This window comes from Protomyctophum parallelum, assembly GCF_964188405.1.
Source record: "Protomyctophum parallelum genome assembly, chromosome: 17".
Lineage (NCBI taxonomy): Eukaryota > Metazoa > Chordata > Actinopteri > Myctophiformes > Myctophidae > Protomyctophum > Protomyctophum parallelum.
This window is the reverse complement of record NC_139719.1, coordinates 22,677,201-22,698,197: the sequence shown is the minus strand read 5'-3', so window position 1 is coordinate 22,698,197 and position 20,997 is coordinate 22,677,201.

Below are 20,997 nucleotides of genomic sequence, written 5' to 3'. Positions count from 1 at the left end.
GATTGGTTGAAACAGCCTTCTAGCCGTGATTATTGCCACTTCAGTGATAATCAATAATCAATAATCACGTTAAACCACACCCTCTCGTGTAATATTGCTTAAGTACTCACCAATACGAGTACCGATGTAAGTACTTCATTTTTGTTGAGCAACCTGCACTTATTTTACCCCCTTTTTCTCATTGATGCAGATCGATCTCCGATCTACACTTGTCAGTTGTCATTTATGCTTGTAGATCGGCTGTTTTGGGCGATTTGCTGCAGTGTTGGGTCAGACTTGCTCCCGTTGCATTCATTAAGCCTAGTGTCAATTGGATGTATTGGTTATCGGCCCGAGTAACCGATACTGGTATCGGAACCAGTCTAGCCTACATAACATACATACGCAGCCGTCCAAAGTAACAATCAATGAATAGTTGAATACTAGTTTTTGGAAAAGGCTGTAAGGTAATAATGTGCACACGCACACATAAAGGTGTTCCAGGTGCCTTTGTTGCATCTACTCTTCTTCTGTATGTGTATTTAGTATATCCATTCAATACCGATATTGCATTTTAAAGACAATATTGGCCGACACCGATGTGTTGACAGATTGATTGCCCATCCCTAAAAGGAATATATATAGGTTATTTTTTCTCTCTCTCTCTCTCTCTCTCTCTCTCTCTCTCTCTCTCTCTCTCTCTCTCTCTCGCCCTCCACAAAATGGAATACTTGAATTATGTATTACATAACATAAAGCTTGATTATGTTATGTATACAATTGTATGATATTTACTTTTGTTTAATATTTTGGTGTCAGTGTGTTGGCACAGGAAATATATTGTACTGTAAATTGTGTCTGAATAATCCCATAAGGGATGGACTGCAGAAAGCAGTCAGACACGTAAATAAAATCATTTATTAATTAATTTATTCATTCATATAGGCCTAATAATAATTTACAGTACAGTACATACAGTTCCCATGCATGCTCTCTCACACTCAGGCTTATGAACTGTCTTAATGGTACAGTGGTGAGTGACTGAGTAAGCAGTGTGCAGAAGTAGCCACAGTATGCAGAAACACAGACAGTATATCAGCTATACAGTACGTACGGTATATACTGTCTTAATAGCTGCAGCCTCAATACTGCACCTCCTCTCCCCACTCTGAGACGCCTCTCTTCTCCTTGCCTTTCTCAGCTCCTCTCTTAAAATATAAAATAATTCATCAAAATAATCCATCCGACGTCAGGACTTTCTTCTGATGGGTGATGGCCTAGAGGCCTAGATGGCCTTTCTCTGTCAGAAAAAACATCTGACAGACTAGTAGTGTCCCTTCATTCTGCCAACTAAACTGCTTAAAAACTGGTGCGTTTATATAGCGCTTTTATCCAAAAAATATATAGATGTGTGCATTACATTCACCCATTCACACACATGTTCACACAGGAAACCAAGCAAGGCACCAACCGGGGGAGCCCGAGCCCGGGATCGAACTGGGAACTTCGCGGTTCCCATCCGGCTGCTCTACCGGCCACTCTACCCCTTGAGCCACTGCATGCTGCCCCTATTTGTTCTGCGTGCTAGATGCCCACCCCCACTCAGTTATCTGATCAGATTAATCACAGCTGTGTAGCTTGCTCGGTGTCTCCAGAGTCCAGACACTGGAGCACTTGTGTACATGTAGCGTGGTTATTTTAATACCTGTTAACACTCTGTGTTTATCCATGGTCACTAGAGAGGGATTTCAGAGGTTTGTAGAGACTAAGTTCTTCCCTTCTCTGTTCCAAACTGTCACTGCTTTCACTGCTGACAGAATAGCCTGCCCTGGACTGAAGGCTATTCTCGTTAATCTCTCCTCTCCTCTCCTCTCCTCTCCTCTCCTCTCCTCTCCTCTCCTCTCCTCTCCAGTTGTTGGATTGCTGGATAACAAAGACCAACTTTAAATAGAGGAATATCTGTATTGTTTAATATATTTAGAGGTGCTCCGATCGATCAGCGGCAATTTACCCAATCTAGAGAAACCAATCTTTTATTTATGCCATTTAAGTGGTATAAAAGTCAATCAGATTATTTAGTATAATATCGTTTTGCATCTTTGTGACAGGACTACACATTCTCCCCTTCCTTCCCACACTCACAGGAAAAGTTTTGACGTGAGTTTTGACATATAATCATTTGGGAAATATGAAAATTTTCCCCATACGCACAAGATCGGTATCGGCCAATCGTGAGAAAAACAATCGGGATCAGGCCTAAAAAACCTGATCGGAGCACCTTAAAGTGTTGACTTGACTCTTGAAAGTTTTGGTCCCAGTATCAACCTAAAACGAGCCCCTAAGAATGCTAGAGAAAATACCACATGCAGTGTCTGTTTAACTACCTATATGTCGACTAGCTCTGTAAAGTGACAGTTTTCTGTAAGGCTATCTCCATTATGATACAAAATATATTTTCATGAAAATGTGAGAAAAAGAAATGTGTGTGACCAAAGAGTTTCCTCGAGAAGGATGCAGGTCGGGAAGCGACCCCATTGTAGGTGTATAGGGAGCGCTCCACTGTGGTGTTCACTGTAGGGTGGACGAGGATTTACTATTCTCTGACCCGTCCAAGGCGGCAACTCGCTCGCTTTACCTCACTCGGTGGTGTCTCTCGTGGCTCAAGTGTTGCTTGAGACGGCGTTCCTCCATCGCGGTCTCAAGGACGAAAGTCCCTCCCACCCTGGGGCATAAAACTAGTTTGCGGGTGGGAATGCATGGCCGTGTGAGAGTTATGCCCAGGAGAGGCAGACAGACAGACATACACACGACACCAGTTTCTGAAATTCATATACATACTGAGGATGAGACAGATATTGCATGTTGTTATGGATTAGGCCAGGTTATACCCTCCGTAACCTTACAGTACATTTAAATGTAATGCCGAGGCGTGATAAAGAGAGTAAAACGTGATAACATGGAGATCTTTGAAATGACATATTAATAAAATGATATATATTCATAATATGGCATATTAAATATCATACATGGTCATCTCAAACACCTAGGGAAGGGGCCGATACTATTTGATTGGGAACATACAGACTGGTTCATTGATGTGACGGTAGTGACCATGGAGCCATGGTAACAGCAGAGAGTGACGGAGGTGACGTTTGTTAGGCAATGCTTCGCTCTCTCTCTCCATAACAGTGTCATTTGCATTCTCTGTCTCTATCTCTGTCCCTCTCTGTCTCTCTCTCACTCTGTCCTGTCCCTGAATGCACTTTCTTTTCCTCCCTCTGTCTCCCTGAACAATCCTGTTTTCATGCGCTTGTCCCTATGTTTTTATTGGTTTCTCTCTCCCAATCTCCATTTCACTCTCACTCGACTCTCTCTATCTCTCTTCCCATTTTCTCCTTTTCTACTTTCTCTTTCCTCCTCTATCAAGCTATTTTCTAGTTTCTTTCCTTCTCTGTCCCAAACTTCTCGGCCCCTTGACTGAGTCGACTCCCTTTCCCCCTCCCTCTCTCTTCATGTACCTCTCTCTCTCCTCTCTCTTACTCCTTTGACCATTTCTCCCTCCCTCTCTATCTCTATCCTCCAGCCTCTTTCCACTCCATCTCTCCCTTTCTCCATCTCTGCTTCTTGATTTAGTTGACAGCTGGTCGGTCGGTCGACTGGTCTGTCTGTCTGTCTGGAGATTCTGACTTTCATACATACATTTTGTTTTGAACCACTTTTTGCTTTGGCAATGTTTTCTCATGCCTTCCATCTATCTCAAAGGCCTCCAATCAGCCTCTAACTTCCCTCGCTTCCATGCTCTCCTCTCTTATTTTTATGATTTTCTGAAATGGAAGATGGCACCATGCTAACTGCCGGTTTGTGCGTCCATCCAGATCTAAGTCTTGCCCAACAGTATAATGACAACAGGGATGCCAGGTTGAAAGTGGTTATACAAAAGTACACCACATGTACACCATATCAGTCAGGACAGACATCCAGCCAAGGACTAAAAATGAGTTTCATTGCAGATTTTAAAAACAGTTGTATAAGTTGTATTTGGAGGCTACAAAATGTGCTTGACCCTCTTCTGGTCAGCTGATCTCAGTGTTAAGAAGACAGATTGTACCAACCGAAGGCCGCGAAAGGGCGACCTGTCACCTGACTAATACTGTACCAACATAGAGGGTATTAAAATAGTCACGGCGGGTAGTAATAAAAGCATGTATAATCCTTTGAAGACCACTTAAAGATAAAAGGACTTGACCTTAAATTAAAGCTGTAGCTGGAAGAAGGCCGATTTTATAACTGTGTGTTTATCCTGTCCATTTTAAAACCACGGTCCATTATGACACCACGGTTGGTTTCAGTGGGATTCACATAGGGATTCAGAGTGCCCTGCAGATCTGGTTGGGAGGCTCTGCTACAGTACATGTTTGGCGAGTTGGGAGGCATTGGGTCCAAAAATATGTCTGTTTTTTCCTTGGCAATACAAAATAATAATTACATTAATTAATTTAGGAGACTACAATTCTCCTATTCCGCTGGTCATCAAATTATTGTCTCAGGACAAATAAATAAATAAAATCCATTTAATTCAAGGCTTCACGTGGTGTGTAATTAATAGAAAATAAGTATTTTGTTTGGGTGAACTACTTTTAAAGGGCATGGACCACATTGGTATGGCTGCATTAATTGACACATGATCATTCTAACAGTAGCCTATGTTCTTGTGGACACACCTTGTGTGCTTACTGCTTATTAGCTGTTATACTGCACACAGAAACACATTCCAAATCAAAAGTTGTTTTGGCAATAAATTAGTTGACTCTGTCTGGAATCTGTCTCCCTTTCTCCCTCCCTAGCTCTGCCCGTCCATCTCTCTCTGTGTCAGCCCCCCCCCCCCCAGCCGGCTCTTTTGTTTTGTTGCCATGACAGCCGGCCAAGGTGTCATCATCACCGGAGAGTGCTTTGAGTGTACGTGTATCTACTGACATACCAACACGAGTCAGATCAGGATGCAGGTTCCACAAGTGGAAGTGTGTGTGTGTGTGTGTGTGTGTGTGTGTGTGTGTGTGTGTGTGTGTGTGTGTGTGTGTGTGTGTGTGTGTGTGTGTGTGTGTGTGTGTGTGTGTGTGTGTGTGTGTGTGTGTGTGTGTGTGTGTGTGTGTGTGTGTGTGTGTACATACTGTGCCATTGTGTCTTATCTGTCTCTGTGTGTATCTGTGTATGTTTTGTAAAAGGTGAATCTGACCATGCCCTTGTTTGGAAAAACATGTGGGTCGGTCAGACTCAGTGTGTGATTTCTGTGTGTATAGGTCTACTACTTACTGTAGGTTAGGACGAGCTCACTCGGTAACTCGGTAAGCTCACTCGGGAAGGTCAGGTCTAATTAACCTTTTTAATGCCACTAAGGGTCATCATTCCACATGGCTTATGGTGCGCATGCACACACGCACAAACATGAGAACATGTCAAAGTCTTGTCCAGAACCGTCAGTCAGATGAGCTGTGTGAGTTTGATTGGGGATTTGTGGAGTAGAGTTACTCCAGTGCTAACCCTTATAGCAAGAACCTTGATGAATTCGCTGTGAGTGTGTTTTGGTCCTTGCTCCTGGGAGCCACAGGCTCAATATAAGCCCACACTTTGTGCTAGGGAGCACGCTTTGACTTTTTACAGGGGCCTGCAGTTCCGAATCGTAGCCACCTGTAAGTGCTCTTCTAGAGCGGTTTTGAAAGAGAGATGGGATTCACACTTCATTATGACTGTAAATGTGGAATGCATTCCACATTTTCGTGGCATAGTATAGCAGGATAATTAATTTAAACCCTTGTTCATGGCAAAGCTTGGTTGAACGTGATTATTTTGTGGAGCTCCCTCTTTATCTTGTGTTGTGATTGTGGACTTGATTGATTGTTTTTGAAGTAGTTAGACAAGTACAGGTACATGGATGTCAATGAGGTGTAGTGTATCTTGTAGACCAGACCCATTGCAAGTTACTGTACTGTACTGTCCTCATAACAGTATGAATAAACTATTGAATAAAGTTTATTACTATCATTGTTGCCGTATGTGAGTTGAGATGGAAAGTTTACTTTCCAGTTGCAGGCCCTGGCCTAACCCCTGAAACACTATACTGTAGTTACATGCGTGAAAAATCCAAAGCTGTTGATAGGCTCTATGCAGTATGCACACAGAATAACTCTTCCTATTTCCGGGCAAGGAAGCTCTTAGAAGGAAGTGAAGTGGTCACGTGACTGGGCTGCGCCATGACACTTTCATGGACACTTTCATGGGAGCCAAACTCACACCGGTAGTGCAATGAATATATGGCAGTGAATGGAGCCGGCTGGACCAGCTCGTAACAAACATTATTCATGAACAATTGCGAGCTTTGTCATATAATTGGTTCAGGAATATGAAAGAAGACATAAGTGATATCACACGTTTTTTCCGAGTGGTTGTTTTTCGACTTAATAACTATTTATTTTTATTGAGGTATTTATAGAAGAGCACATAGTAAGTTTTCTGCCTGGGCTGCTCTCTGCTCTTTGAAAAAATAAATCACATTAAGTAGTATGCACATCAAAAAAATAAGACAGCCTAAAATAACGTGTTATATATATTAATTTATTTTCCAGAAGTGATCACTTTACAAAAGGTCTCAGTCATTAATAAATAATGTTTGTTCATGAGCTGGTCACTGAGCTCTCATTGGCTCCAATGCATTCTGCCGAATTTCCGGGTGTAGTTTGGCTCCCCTGAAAGTGTCCATGAAAGTGTCATGGCGCAGCCCAGTCACGTGACCACTTCACTTCCTTCTAAGAGCTTCCTTGTTTCCGGGCAATGAAGCTTTGAGAAGGAAGAGAAGTGGTCACGTGACTGGGCTGCGCCATGACACTTTCATGGACACTTTCATGGGAGCCAAACTCACACCGGAAGTGCAATGAATACATGGCAGTGAATGGAGCCGGCTGGACCAGCTCATAACAATGAACAATTGAGACCTTTGTCATATAATCGGTTCAGGAATATAAAAGAAGACATATCACAGGTTGTTTTCTAATCACTTACTTTTCGATGTGCACAGAGTGCACAGTAATTTTATCTGAGGATCTAAACAGCATTTCTGGCTCCGAAGTATCGCGAGATTTGGCTGCCAGACAGGAAACGTCTCACGATACTTGGTACGTTCAGAAAAGTACTTTGTGCTCTTTAGATACCATACCCGCCTAGGGCGCCAAATTGCTTAGGGCCGGCCCTGAGTGTAATGTACATTGATCTCAAACCTTTTCATTCCAAGGACCCCCATAACTCTGAGAGTGTACAAATGGAACATTTACGGGTCCATTTGGTTCCATTTGTACACTCTCAGAGTTACACACATGTACGGGGCCATTTGTGTCCCACTCAAAGACCTACTGTTGTAGCAGAGTGTTTCCACAGTGAGCCAACATGCACAATAGCAGCATCCGGGATTCTGTTTGACCAGAATGGAACAGAGCATTCATTTAGTATCATCTGTAACACCTGTCCTGTGGAGGAAGTATAGGAAAGAGTTATTCTGTGTGAATACTTAGAGCCTATTGAGGCACAACTTTCAAAGCCGTTTCCAAACTAAGCTCAGAACGGGTTGCTCCTTCTCACTTCTGTCACACAGCCAGGGTCTATCTATCACAGTGGAGGGATACATATGACGATGAGTGGAGGTGCATGATGTGGCGGGCGCCCAGCGAGTGCACGGCGTAGGAATACCCCCCCCCCCCCCCCCCCTGCTTGCTCGGAGTTCTATTTGTGGCTCATGTGTCCGGTTGCCTAGGAGACAGCTGGCAGGATGCCAGCAGGAGGCCAGGGTTGACCCCAGAGAGACAGACAGACAGACAGACAGACAAGACGAGTACACAGAAAGACAGGTAGCCCGATAGATACATAATATAGATACATAGAAAGAAGACAGACAGAAACACACATTACAGACCGGCAGATGTTACAGGTGGACTCGGCTAATATTACAAATACAGGTGAAGGGACAGTCATTTGTTGGTGTATGCTGCTTTTGCATTATTGTCTCTGTTTGACAATCAAATAAAGTGTCAATTGAACAGATTTTCCAGTACATTTGCACATAAAACAAAAAAACCCCGTATAAAAGCACTTCACTGTACTAAACTCAGGATGTTTCTCTCTCTCTCTCTCTCTCTCCTCTCTCTCCTAGGTAAGTCAAATGGCTGTTACACACTTTCCTAGTGACTGTGTTGTCCACCTCACATTTATCCATACCCGTATACATCTCTTCTCTCCATACCTCGTCTCCTCACACTGCTAGCTCTCTGCGGCTCCCGCTTATGTTAACAGCTTTGGTAAGTTGCCAGTCAAATGTATCATCATGAACTCTGAAATACTTTTTGTGGAATGGATGTCTGACGTCTTTTTTTCCATTTAATCTTTTTATTTTTGTCATTTGAGTTAGGTAGTTGGGCAATTTACTTGGTATGGTATTCTTCTGTCACATTGCATTGCGTCGTTCGTTTGCGGTCCTGCAACACTCTGTGGTGTCAGTCTCCATAGAGATCACACAGCCGTCAGGTACAGCAGCAAAGCTCAGCGCCGATTGGTGCCTCCTCTGTCACGAGCCTATCGCGGCATCTGACCAATTAGACGGGATGATTCTGGCCAACAGGAGAGAGTTTCGCGTGATGCAATTTTTGACATGTTCCATCGAATCAAAATCAAATGTATTTACATAGCACATTTACATTGACCGAAGACAAACCAAAATAAATTCCATGGCAGTGGGGGGTGGGCACTCGACCCATCACTTTCCCTTCTTTTGGCTTAAAGCAGATGAATAATGACAAAGAGACCAATGACGACTTTGGTTTATTGGTGATGTTGCTGTTTCCTGGGATGATGAGAAATTTGGATCAGTTTAATATGGTTACGTTGTTGGCATGGAAGTATTCAAATTGATAACGGCACATATGGATAAATCTATAAAATATATGATTATACGACTATAATCATGACCTCATGTCGTTGTGGGTGTGGCTAGTAGAAATGAGCTTGTGGTAATTGTGTGCTGTTACTAAGCTGTTAATAGCCAACATATAAATGGTTAAAGTGGTTAAAATGATTGTGATGCTATATATTAATTTTGCTGGCCCCCTGAAACCCTCCCAAGGACCCCACCCCACTTTGAGAACCAATTACTTTATTATTTGACAGGATCTCGGTAGTCTCGCGTCACCAGACTGTTGCCTCCGTGATTTCCAAACGCTTCATCATACAGTCTGGACCAACGGAAGAGCTATCATGCGTAAGCAATAAAGCACCACTTCCGCTTCGTCTTTACAGTCGCGCACATTTACCCTAATATACGTAAATATAAAACATCTAAGCATATATAGCTTGTTGCTTAGCAGAAAAAAATTACTCAGCTCATGGGGGCTATAGTCTCAGACTCTATATAGCATTCAGAGATTGTGGAATAGTTGACTGGCTACGCGAGACTAGGATCTCAGAGCCCAGGTCCCAATATCGGGCAATGGGAGAGGTTAGGCTCAGACTATGAGGACAAGCTTATTTCACACATGTTATTTTGCATCCCCGTTTCAGTTCAAACTCGTTGCTTATAGGAGGGATGCAAAGTGGTTGAATTTAAAAGACTACAGAAGGCCTTCTGACTTCCCATCTCAGATTTATGGGGCAGTGGTTTTGTCGTTTTGACGTTTTTCTAGTTGGACCCAAGTGCAAGGAAGTCAGAATCTTGACGTGGATGACAGAGTTGAATTAACAGTTTGCAGGAGAGCAAAATGATCAAACATGAACACTCACATACACTTTGTCATGTGTCATGTGTCAAAGGCTTTGATATTGACTTTGAGATGTCCTTAAAAACCCCATCAAGGGACATGTTGAAAACGATATGACCGTCGGTCCCAAATAGAACGTTGAATTGAAGTGTACATTGAACAAGTAAGTGCACAATCATTTTCCAGTCTCTCATTATTCCATGATGGCTGCAGCAGTGCTCTACGCACATGAAGTTGCGGTCAGCTCGTTAATGGACACTTATCTCTTCATGGAGCATCTCCGGCGACCACGCCCTCCCTCTCCCCTTCCAGCATGATCTAATCTGACGTTATTACATATCCTGTGTGCCTGAAGACGGCCTGGTCCATGGGGCCTTGGTCTGTAGTTACCATCATTCTGACACCAAGACCTGCTTTATGGCTTGTTGGCCTCCGAATCTGACTGCAGATAATTCATTGTTATGTGCAGGGAACGCAGTTGTGTACCGTTTTACTGTGCTTCCACTGTGGGAGGGGTCGATTGATGGACAGAAAGAGTAAGACAGGATACTGTACAGAGAGAGAGAGGGAGAGATTGCATAGAGAGATGGAGAAAAAACAGATTAGAGAGATACACAAATGGGGGATAAAAAGCGCATACTGTATATATACAGAGAGACGGAAAGAAACAAAGAGATGACAGTGAGAATGACCGTGTCATGTGTGACTGTCTGTGTGTGTATGTGTGTATGTGTCATTATTACTGTATGTGTGTGTGTGTGTGTGTGCGTGTGCGTGTGCGTGTGCGTGTGCGTGTGCCCTGCTGTGTGCGATAAGACCTCAACAATCATCTGGTGCAGCTGGTGTTGCCTTTAGATAAGGACTAAAAGGTGGCTCGAGACCTCAAGATGCTATGATACACAGAGGAAACATTCAACAGCACCGGGTTTTACACACGATAACCACAAAAGAGAGGTGGGGGGGGGGGGGGGGGGTGAAAGATGGACAATACTGAATCACAACAATTAGTAGATAATGCCCTCTCCCCAACTATCTGTCTCCTATACTGTCTGTCTCCCTCTGAGCATTCCAACTGTCTGTCCTATACTGTCTGTCTCCCTCTGAGCATTCCAACTGTCTCTCTCCTATACTGTCTCCCTCTGAGCTTTCCAACTGTCGATGGGCAATGTGTGTAACCTACCCAGTTACAACTTTGCTAAATTATTTTGTTTTGTCTTGAGACAAAATAGAAACGCTTAAAGCTTCTTAAGTGGGAGAACTAGTACTGATTTAGAAGGCATTTGTAGAATTAACAGGTTAAAGGGAAGATTTGCCCAATTTGGGCTATAAATACCATTGTTCTGATGTGTGGATATAGTGTGGTTAAAAAAAAGCCTTCTATGTATTTCTTCTTCTGCATTTCACTGGAGAAATACACATCTAGGGTATTTTCCCACACTGTATTATTTCCCTTGCATTAGCCTGGCCCAGCCTGTGTGATTTCTGGTTTATGCCAGATTGTCCAATGGATTTCTCCAGGTTTTTCTTTTTGAGCTTGGGTACCGAGGCTACGCTTGCATCGTTCCGAGCAATGGAATACATGTTCAATATCAGCAAATTAGAAACAAGCCGGAGTTCAATAATGGTGTGGTCTCCCTGACTGTCAAATCTTTAGATATTGATAGTAAGTTAACGAAGTGAAGCCATACAATTTAAACCACAAGGACTTGTTCAGCGGGGAAGCCACACAGACATGCATGTTCGATTTTGTGGTGTCAACCTATGCCTTATTTTTCTAAAGGAAATGCAGATCTTTATATCTTTAAAAATACGGGCAATTTTGGTCAAGTGGGCATGGCCTTTGGGCAAGTAGAACATGACCTGCACTATCGGGCAAGTGCCTCTGAGACCTTATATGTCAACCCCTGTTACAGTATATTGTAGATGCAATGGAAATTGATTTAGCCTAGACCAAAAGCAGCAGTTAAAAAATTACAAATACAGCACATAAAATACACTGATGTGGTTCCAAGCAAACTGGTACAAGCCACTGGCTTCATTACAGTCGCTAGCTGGAAGATGTGCCATGACTTTAGTTCTGCTGTGCCCACAATTTAGAGAAAGCAGTAATAGGGGGGAAAAGACCAGGCTCTGCATCTGAAAAAGTCAATATTCTGAACAGCAGTTACCAGAGGTGTAACCTAAAGTAACTAAGTACATTTACTTAGTACATTAGTATTTACAATTTTGAATACTTTTACTTCTACTCTACACTACATCTTAGAGGCAAATATTGTACTTTTTTTTACCCACTGCAATTAGTTACTTCAAGTAGATTTTGATTACCCACTTCAGCCCTATATACATTTCAGCCATTTGAAAATTGCCGATCTACAAGCTCACAATGCGTCGCCACGCCGCATTGTGAGCTTGTAGATTCATTCGGGACATTCTGTAAATATGCTATTTGAAATGGGACATTCTGCATAACAAGTACATTCAACTTTAAGGCACTTTGGTACGTATTTCTACATTGCAGTATTGGTACTTTTACACAAGTGAAAAATGTGAGTATACTTTTTCCACCACTAGCAGTTACTGTAAAGTGTAAACAGTCAACATTGGCACACCCGGTATGCTATACACAGCATACCGTCACCTGAGAGGCTTAACTATCCCCAGTTAACCCCCACACACCCCTGACACACTCCCAGAGGCCTCCTTTACGTCCCAGAACAGAACATAGTGGCTGGGGTTGTTCCAGTGTGTGGAGTGGCCGATAAGGTGCCAGGCTTAATTAGTCCCAATGGACATTTCGGCCCCCTGACCAGCTGCACTTGATAGACCACCTCTGTCGGGTTTGGCTAGCATGGATGCAGGGCCCAGTCCATATACTAGTACTGATCTTTTGGGGTGGCTCTCTTCTTTATTAATAGGTATAGAACACCCACACCCAAGCCGTAGTTGAGCGAAGCAGTCCGGGACGGAATCCCCCTTATAGTTCCAGGCTAGCTCATGTGGTGGCCCGAACATGACTTACACCGTGGTCCGCAGTTCATACAGTAGATAGATATAGACCATACAGTAATAGCTCCAACCACTACTGCCAACAACACCCATAATTCTATTACAAAACCCACATAACATGAAAATGAATGACCAAATAGACCAAACAACAACTTTTAGTTAGTCACACAACAAAGTAAAATCACTCTTTAACCCAAATGGATTGATTCTACACTTCAGGAGAGAATACCTAATTTATATAAACGCAAATGCAATAGAAGGCATACCGGTAGATTGTGTGTTCCCCGAGGTATGCTGAGTGGGAAGCCCTTCTCAAGACAATACAAAACCAAAATCTGAAGAGCAACACGGTACCGATGTTTCAATAAGACACCAGAGCTGCCAACCTGCACACATTTTGTGTACCAACCACGCAATTATAGGCGTATAGACACCTAGAATTGCGTGGTTGGTACACAAAATGTGTGCAGGTTGGCAGCTCTGAGACACCAATCATACAACAGATTAATCGCTGCAGGAGAAGCTACATAACAGTAAAGGCTCAGAACACAAAACAAACAAAATACCGCGAGACACATTGAAAAGTGGGAGAGACGAGAAAAAGAGGGGGTTTGAGTCACTTTCTGCTGTGCTGTCAGCTTGTACACATACAGTGTTGAGAACTAGTACTGATTTAGAAGGCATCTGTATAATCTGTCAGGTCTTAATGGGTAAACAGGGAAACTTTGATCAATTTGGTCCTAAATACTGGTGTTCTGATACAATAGTCTGGTAATCTTCTCTTCTATATATTTCTCAGGGGTTGCATGTCATGGCCATTCACTTTTGCATTTCACTGGAGAAATACGCATACAGTAGGGTATTTTCTATTTCCCCCCACTGTATTATTTCCCTTGCATCGATCCGAGCAATGGAATACAATACATATTCAATATCAGCAAAGTTCCCCTTTATAATGGTAAAGGGTTCATTTAAACTATTTACTCATTTAGTGACTGCAGCAACATAAGCCTGGGACATAAATATTGCTTATAAAATATCGTATTTCACTGGCTTCAGAGTGCATATGCACTTTTTATCAATTGTGTGTACACACATTTTATACTGTAGACAGACTGGCCTTTCCCAACTCCATCCTTGTACACTACTGTCTTTCAGTGGCTAGCAGAGGAACTGCAGTTCTCTCCCTCTCAATTCAATTTAAAATGCTTTATTGACGTGACAATAGGACACCTGTTTCCAAATGGTACACAGAATCACATTGTTGAATCCAATAAAAATGTTGACAGAGACAATACACACACTGTTAGGTTGATCACACACCTTTCTTTTTCTTTCTTGTTATAAGCAAAACTGCTGCCGTGTTGACATAGCACACCATTCTTCTCTCTGTCAATAAGAAGCAAACAGCACCTCTTAGGTGCTAAACAACGACAACAACAACAATCTTTGAACATTTAATTGTCAAAAATATATCAGTCGGTCCTTGTACTCAGCAGGGAGCCATGTTCTCCGATACCTGCCTTTTATTTGTGTACCTTTTCAAATGGCTAAATTGTGGCGACAAAATCTGATAAAGAATTAGCAGTGACGTCTGTTGTCTCTCTGTCTCTCTCTGTCATTATAACTGTGATGCAAACATGTTTACTATTAGTAGAGTTACTAGAGTATACTGTAAACATTTTAAAGTAATGCACATTTTATCAGTTCACACAGCTTGTGTGAAGGGACTGCAACATTTTCAGAAGACAAGTTTAAGACTTGTCTCCCCCCTCCACACACATGCATGCACAGACTATCATGTTTTTATCTCTCTTTCTCATCTTCCCTTCACTCCTCTCTCAACCTCATCCCCATCTTTGCCCTCTCTCTCTCTCTCTCTCTCTCTCTCTCTCTCTCTCTCTCTCTCTCTCTCTCTCTCTCTCTCTAACCCTCCCTCCCCGTCCCTGCTTTAAATTGCCTGGTCCCACATTTGCACACATTTTCAAGATTTCAGCAGATCAAGCTCGTAGCGCAGCACTCTGTGTCTTGAGCTTGTAGATCTGCTATTTTTCAACAGGTAAAGTTTAAAATAATGGTATAAGGCGACACCAATGCAGGTTAAATTGCCTTTAATAGACTTATAGCTGTTCAATAATAATGTTCAGGTTCATCCTGTCATCACACAGCTTACCAGTAGAGGGAGTGAGAGGCTGCAACATTTTCAGAAGACAAACTTAACACTAGTTAAACTACAGACACACACACACACACACACACACACACACACACACACACACACACACACATACACACACACACAATACAGTGTCATGTTTTTTTTCTCTTCCTCATCTTCCTTCACTCCTAGCCCTACCATTACCCCCCCCCCCCCCCCCCCACACACACACACACACACACACACACACACACACAATCAAATTGGCTTGGAAACTCATAACATGGAGGCTAAATCAGTATGCACTCACTCACTCCTCTCTGAATCCGTTAATGAAAAACATGTGGCTAAAGGACTGACTTTTGTCTTACTACACACTCACAGTCAAAGCAGTGTTAACTACGGTAGCCAAATTCTCTGAACGTGGAAAAAACCTTAACCTTGAGGACCTTAACACTTTGTTTTCGTCAATTTTGTGTCAATTACACTATTGTGTGTGTGCGTGTGTATGTGTATGTGTGTGTGGCCTGTGCGTATGAGCATGTTAATTTTTAATTTTGTTTGACAACATCAGAAGCTATACCAACGCTAAGTGGCTTGTTGTACAGTACATGTATTACAGCTGACAGTATTTTGGCTTGGCTATGGTTTATTGGTGCCAAGAGGTTGTATAACCTGTGTATTGTAAGTCATTATTGGCCCAAATGCAGTGTCCCCTGTGGTGGCCCCGGTGTTTTCTGACAAATTAACATAATACACATAATTACCCTGCATTAACCGTGACAATTACTTTGACAGGCTTCCTGTCCAGAATGGGTTTTTGTGACCATATTGGGCATATTACCTAGTGAAATAAGGGCTGGGTGCATCTCAGCCAGTCACAGCGATGGGGGCGTTGGGGTGGGTAATTTTCTGCCTGAATAAGTTCGGCGGGCGACCATGGGAGGGTCCGCTGTGCACGCTCAAATGGGTTGAGGCCACACGGGGCAGACCAAAGGACCAGATGGGGGGGGGGGGGGATTATACAGGTATATCCACACTGCTGCTGGCCTTGGAACGCCTTAGGATCCCACAGGATTAAAGTGATTAATGTGGCCCGGGGAAAGGAACTTCTTACTACTATTAAGCAATCTTTAAATACAGTAGCATAAATGGACTGTGATATCCATAGGGCTGCCTGCAACAGTTAATCGAAGTCATCGAACTATCGATTTAGTCAAATTATATTTCTGCATCGACCATTCATAAGGAAAATCAAACTTTAAAATGTACTGTATGTAGCCTGTAGGCCTACTCCTTATCAAGTATATCATGCATATAATCATTTTTACCGTAGACAAAGTAGATCCAAGGAAGCCAGCAGTCTGCAAATGTCTTGTCAGTCTGAGTCCTCCTGGACAACACAATATTACATTCTTAATGTAATAATAGCCAAACAAACATCAGGTTGCCCTGCCTCCTCTCCTCACTAGCCTCGCTCCCACTACTGTAACCCGACACCATGGGTAGCAGCAGCAGCATCCAGGCTGAGTAGGCTCACTCACTATGATGAATTGAACATGGTGGACCGGGGGACCCCGTCCCTATAGTATTGTAATAATGAATTGAATTGTAGGGTGGCTGTGGCTCAGGAGGTAGAGCAGGTATTCCAATGATCCCTGGGTCGGCGGTTCGAATCCCGGCTCCTCCTGTCCACATGTCGAAGTGTCCTTGGGCAAGACACTGAACCCTACATTGCCTCCAATGAGTCGGTCGGTGTGAGCTTGCCACCATTGGTGTGTGAATGCGGGAAGTGAGAACGCTGGCGTCGACTGTTCGCCGCTTCACCTCCCAATGTATGAATGAATGAATGAACCATTGTAAAGCGCTTTGAGCTCTTGGAAAAGCGCTATAAAAATGCAATTCATTACTACAACAAGCAGGATTTGTTCATGTGTGTAAACAAACAAATGTGTTTTAGTTGACTGTTTGTAAAGCTGCATCCACCATCAGTCGTACCACCACTATCGACCAAAGAGTAATCAATTATTAGCTCTGTTTGAAAGACTGACATCAGATTATTGGTTGAAATTGGTTAGTACCTACTGATGTATTAATGCATTACAAATTAAGATTTGGGATCTAGTATAATGGCAGCCACTGGTCATAGTTAGTACATTTGCACGTACCTGGAATTTATCCTGTACCTGTACCATTCTAACAACTAAAGGGGACATATTTATTATTCTGGCATTTGTTCTTTTAGGCAACAATATCAAGATATTGATATATCAATATCAACTGTAGAAAATAAATGACCTGGGTTAAAATCACCCTCCATCACAGCCTGTTCTCTTTTTTTCTTTTGAATAGTTGAGTTATAAGCACAAATTGTTATAGCTTCAAAAGTAGGATTGCAAATTTTGCAATTTAATTCAGTTCTTCCTGGCTGGTAAGTGATTAAAGACAGTATGTGAAATTGAATTTGAAATGCTGTGATAGGCCAAACATTCCTGAGCTAGCGGCTATGGACCAACTTGAGGTGATGTAGCATTAATTTGTCTCCATGCACAATTAAAATAATCGTGGCAGGCAGCTGGCTTTTGAATTAAATTGCCTAATGCTGATTCCTGTTGAGATGAACAGCACAGCACTGTTTTTTAATCTACAAAGCCTTACTTAAGAAATTGCCTAATTATCTTAACAGCCTATTGGGTCCTAAAGTTGGCCATCACCACACCCGTTCTCAAGATGACTTTGTTTTAGAAATTCCCAATCTTAGTTCTGGTCTTCTGGGTAAGACGGCTTTTCGTTACTATGCCCCTCACTGTCTACAATCAGTTTTAAAACTGAAGAACTTGATTTCACTTGATCGCTTTAAAAGTCTTGTAAGGAATACTCTGAGATCTAGATGTAGATTCTGAAATGTCCATTATCTTGTAATTTATTTGTGTTTAAAAAAAAAGGTATGTTATGTTTACTATAATCAGGGCGTCATTGGAGGAGAGAGCTGGCTCTCAATTGACCTTCCTGAATAAATAAAGGTGAAAAAAGAAGAAATACTAGTTGAATGAAAACTACTGTACTGTGTAAGACTTAACCAAGAAAACAAATTCATACAGCTCAACAGCATATTCCAGTGTAGTTAAAACTGAGAAAAGACTCATACTAGTTATGATGCTTGTGTTGTGCTTGTGTACAGAACGTAGCATAATGCAGAGCACCCTGTGTGTTAGTAGCCTGTGGGGTCCAATAACTCACACCTTTTGCCAGTAAAATTCTCAGCTTGCAGTCCCGTGGTTGTGTGCATTGCTGCAGGCAAGAGCAGGTGCTACTGTAACTAAGTGCTGGCACAGCAGAGACGGAGTGTGTGTGTTTGTGAGTACGTATGCGTGTGTGTGGGTGTGGGGGGAGCAAGGAAGCAAGGAAGGAACTAAGTACGGTAAGTCACTGAAGAGCATAAGAGTCAGACATCCTCACTAGAGGCGCTCCAATCAGGTTTCTGGGTACCCATCCCGATCACCGATTGTTTTTCTCACGATCGGCCGATAACGATACCGATCTTGTGCGTAAGGGGAACATTTCCTAAATGTCAAAAACCCACGTCAAAACTTTTCCTGTGTGTGTTATGGGGAGGAAGGGGAGAATGTTTTAGGTATAAAAGATAGTTTCTCCAGATCGGATAAATTGCTGATCACCGATCGAGTCATTCGGAGTGAAAATCGTCCGATAACCGATCGGTAGCCGATCGATCGGAGCACCTCTAATCCTTACTGCCTGCTGGTGTTGCTTACCGTAACAAATAGCAGATATACAAGCTCACAGCGCGGCGCGTTGGTGGCGCTCTGTGAGCTTGCAGATCTGCTATTATTTACTGAACACGACACTTGCATAAATCATAAATTATCACCGCAGGCATGAATCGGGCTTCATTAGGTTCCTTCATCAGAGACGAGTCTTCCCTCCTTCTTCTCCTCCTTCGTCCTTTACTGTTGAGGTTTCTCATCCGTTTCATTCCTGGGAAATCCCCCAGTGTTCGCAGGACAGGGCTTCTCACCTCTACATTCCTAATCTCCTCGTGTTCATGAGAGAGATAATGAGGGATTAATCTAATACACCCATTATGTGCAGTCTGTCTCTCACAGGTGGCAAATTGTGGCACTATATGAGTTGGCCTTTCGTTAGCCCGCAGTGCAGCTAGCAATTGGGGAAGGGGGGCGGGTGTCGTCGATTGTTGTATTGTTACTTTTTTCCGGTTTCAAACGCCCCTATAGGAGTCCTCTCCTCTCGTTATTGGCATCTTGTGGGGCGGGATTTGTCTTTCCAAACACCCTATGACTGGTCCCACATCCTCCAGCTATAGCCAATAGCAAGCCTCCGTCCCCTCCTGTGGCACATTATTTATGACGAATCACACCCCGTAGCGCAATCCTCTTGCCCCGTGTCGTTAATATTGAATTAAGGCTGCAGCTCGCACACTCACACAGGATGTAGTGTACGCACGCACACACACACACACACACACACACACACACACACACACACACACACACACACACACACACACAAACACACAAACACACTTTCACTTAACTGTCTCTGTGTTGTATTGTATAGTTATGACTACCTCTCTCTCTCTCTCCTGTGCTATGTATATTTCTTTATGCTGCATAATTTGAATATTTTGTTACAATAAGCAATTAAAAACCACACACTGTAACATCTAAATAACATTGTTTAAATACTAAAAAGACATTTTCTGGGCTCCCTTAAACACAGTGTATGTACTGTATGTGGATGAAAAATCAGACCTGTCTGAAGTGGTTGCTGTACTGTACTGTACTGTACTGTACTGTACTGTACTGTACTGTACTGTACTGTACTGTACTGTACTGTACTGTACTGTACTGTACTGTACTGTACTGTACTGTACTGTACTGTACTGTACTGTACTGTACTGTACTGTACTGTACTGTACTGTACTGTACTGTAGTCCTCCCTGATGTGTGTGTGTGTGTGTGTGTGTGTGTGTGTGTGTGCACCACTCAAAAAGACCATTTGAATATTTGAAACAACAAAGGAATTCCCTTAATCCCTTAACGGCATGGCCTCTCGTTGTCAATTTAGCCTGTAACTATTAATAATGCATGGGTGCGTCTGAATAATTAATCAAATCGTGCACAACCATGTTGCAAGAAAACCTCAAAGACAAAGACTGTGTGTGTGTGTGTGTGTGTGTGTGTGTGTGTGTGTGTGTGTGTGTGTGTGTGTGTGCGTGCGCGTGTTTGCATGTGTGTGCGTCCGTCCGTCCATCCGTCCGTGTACAGCTAGTCTCCGGCACTGGTTGGACCAATCGACAGATTTTGTCCAAACCTCACTCAAATTGGTATTCATTATTGGTTTTCAAAGTTCAATCACAAAGTACACCTTTTACTGCTACAAGTGTTTTTCATCTGTTTCACTTGACTGATAGTATGATGGTGCAAACCTGATGTTTATCAGTTGACTGTATTAACAATGTTTTTTTTAAGACAAATGGGTGTATCACTTGTTTTGTTTATATAATGATCTGTGAATATTGGGTCTTTCTGTCATCATCATTCCCATGATGGGCATCCTTGCCATTTTGCATCTTTGATTAATGATTGACGGTATTATGAGTACCAGCACTGGTCAGGTGACACAGCCGTGACATGTACTGTATACAGTATGTACTGTAGGTGCTTGTATGTGAATCTCATTGTCTGATGAAGAGCCGTGAGGCTCCAAACGTCCTGTCCACTATGGTGTAAGAGGAACCTTAATACATCTTTTTAAGCTTTGGGCTATAATCCAGCGGTGCAGACTTACAAAATACAACCTCCGATCCCCTTCCCTATACTTCCTTCAGGTGTTACCGATGATACTAAATGAAGGCTCTGTTCTATTCTGGTCAAACAGAGTCAGGGTGCTGCAGTTGTGATGTTGGCTCACTGGAAACACTCTGCTACACCAGTGGGTCTCAAAGTGTCCTTTACTGGGTTCCAAATGGTCTGTGAGAAGAACAGAGCCCTTTCCACTGAAAATGATATGGTTCAGAATCAG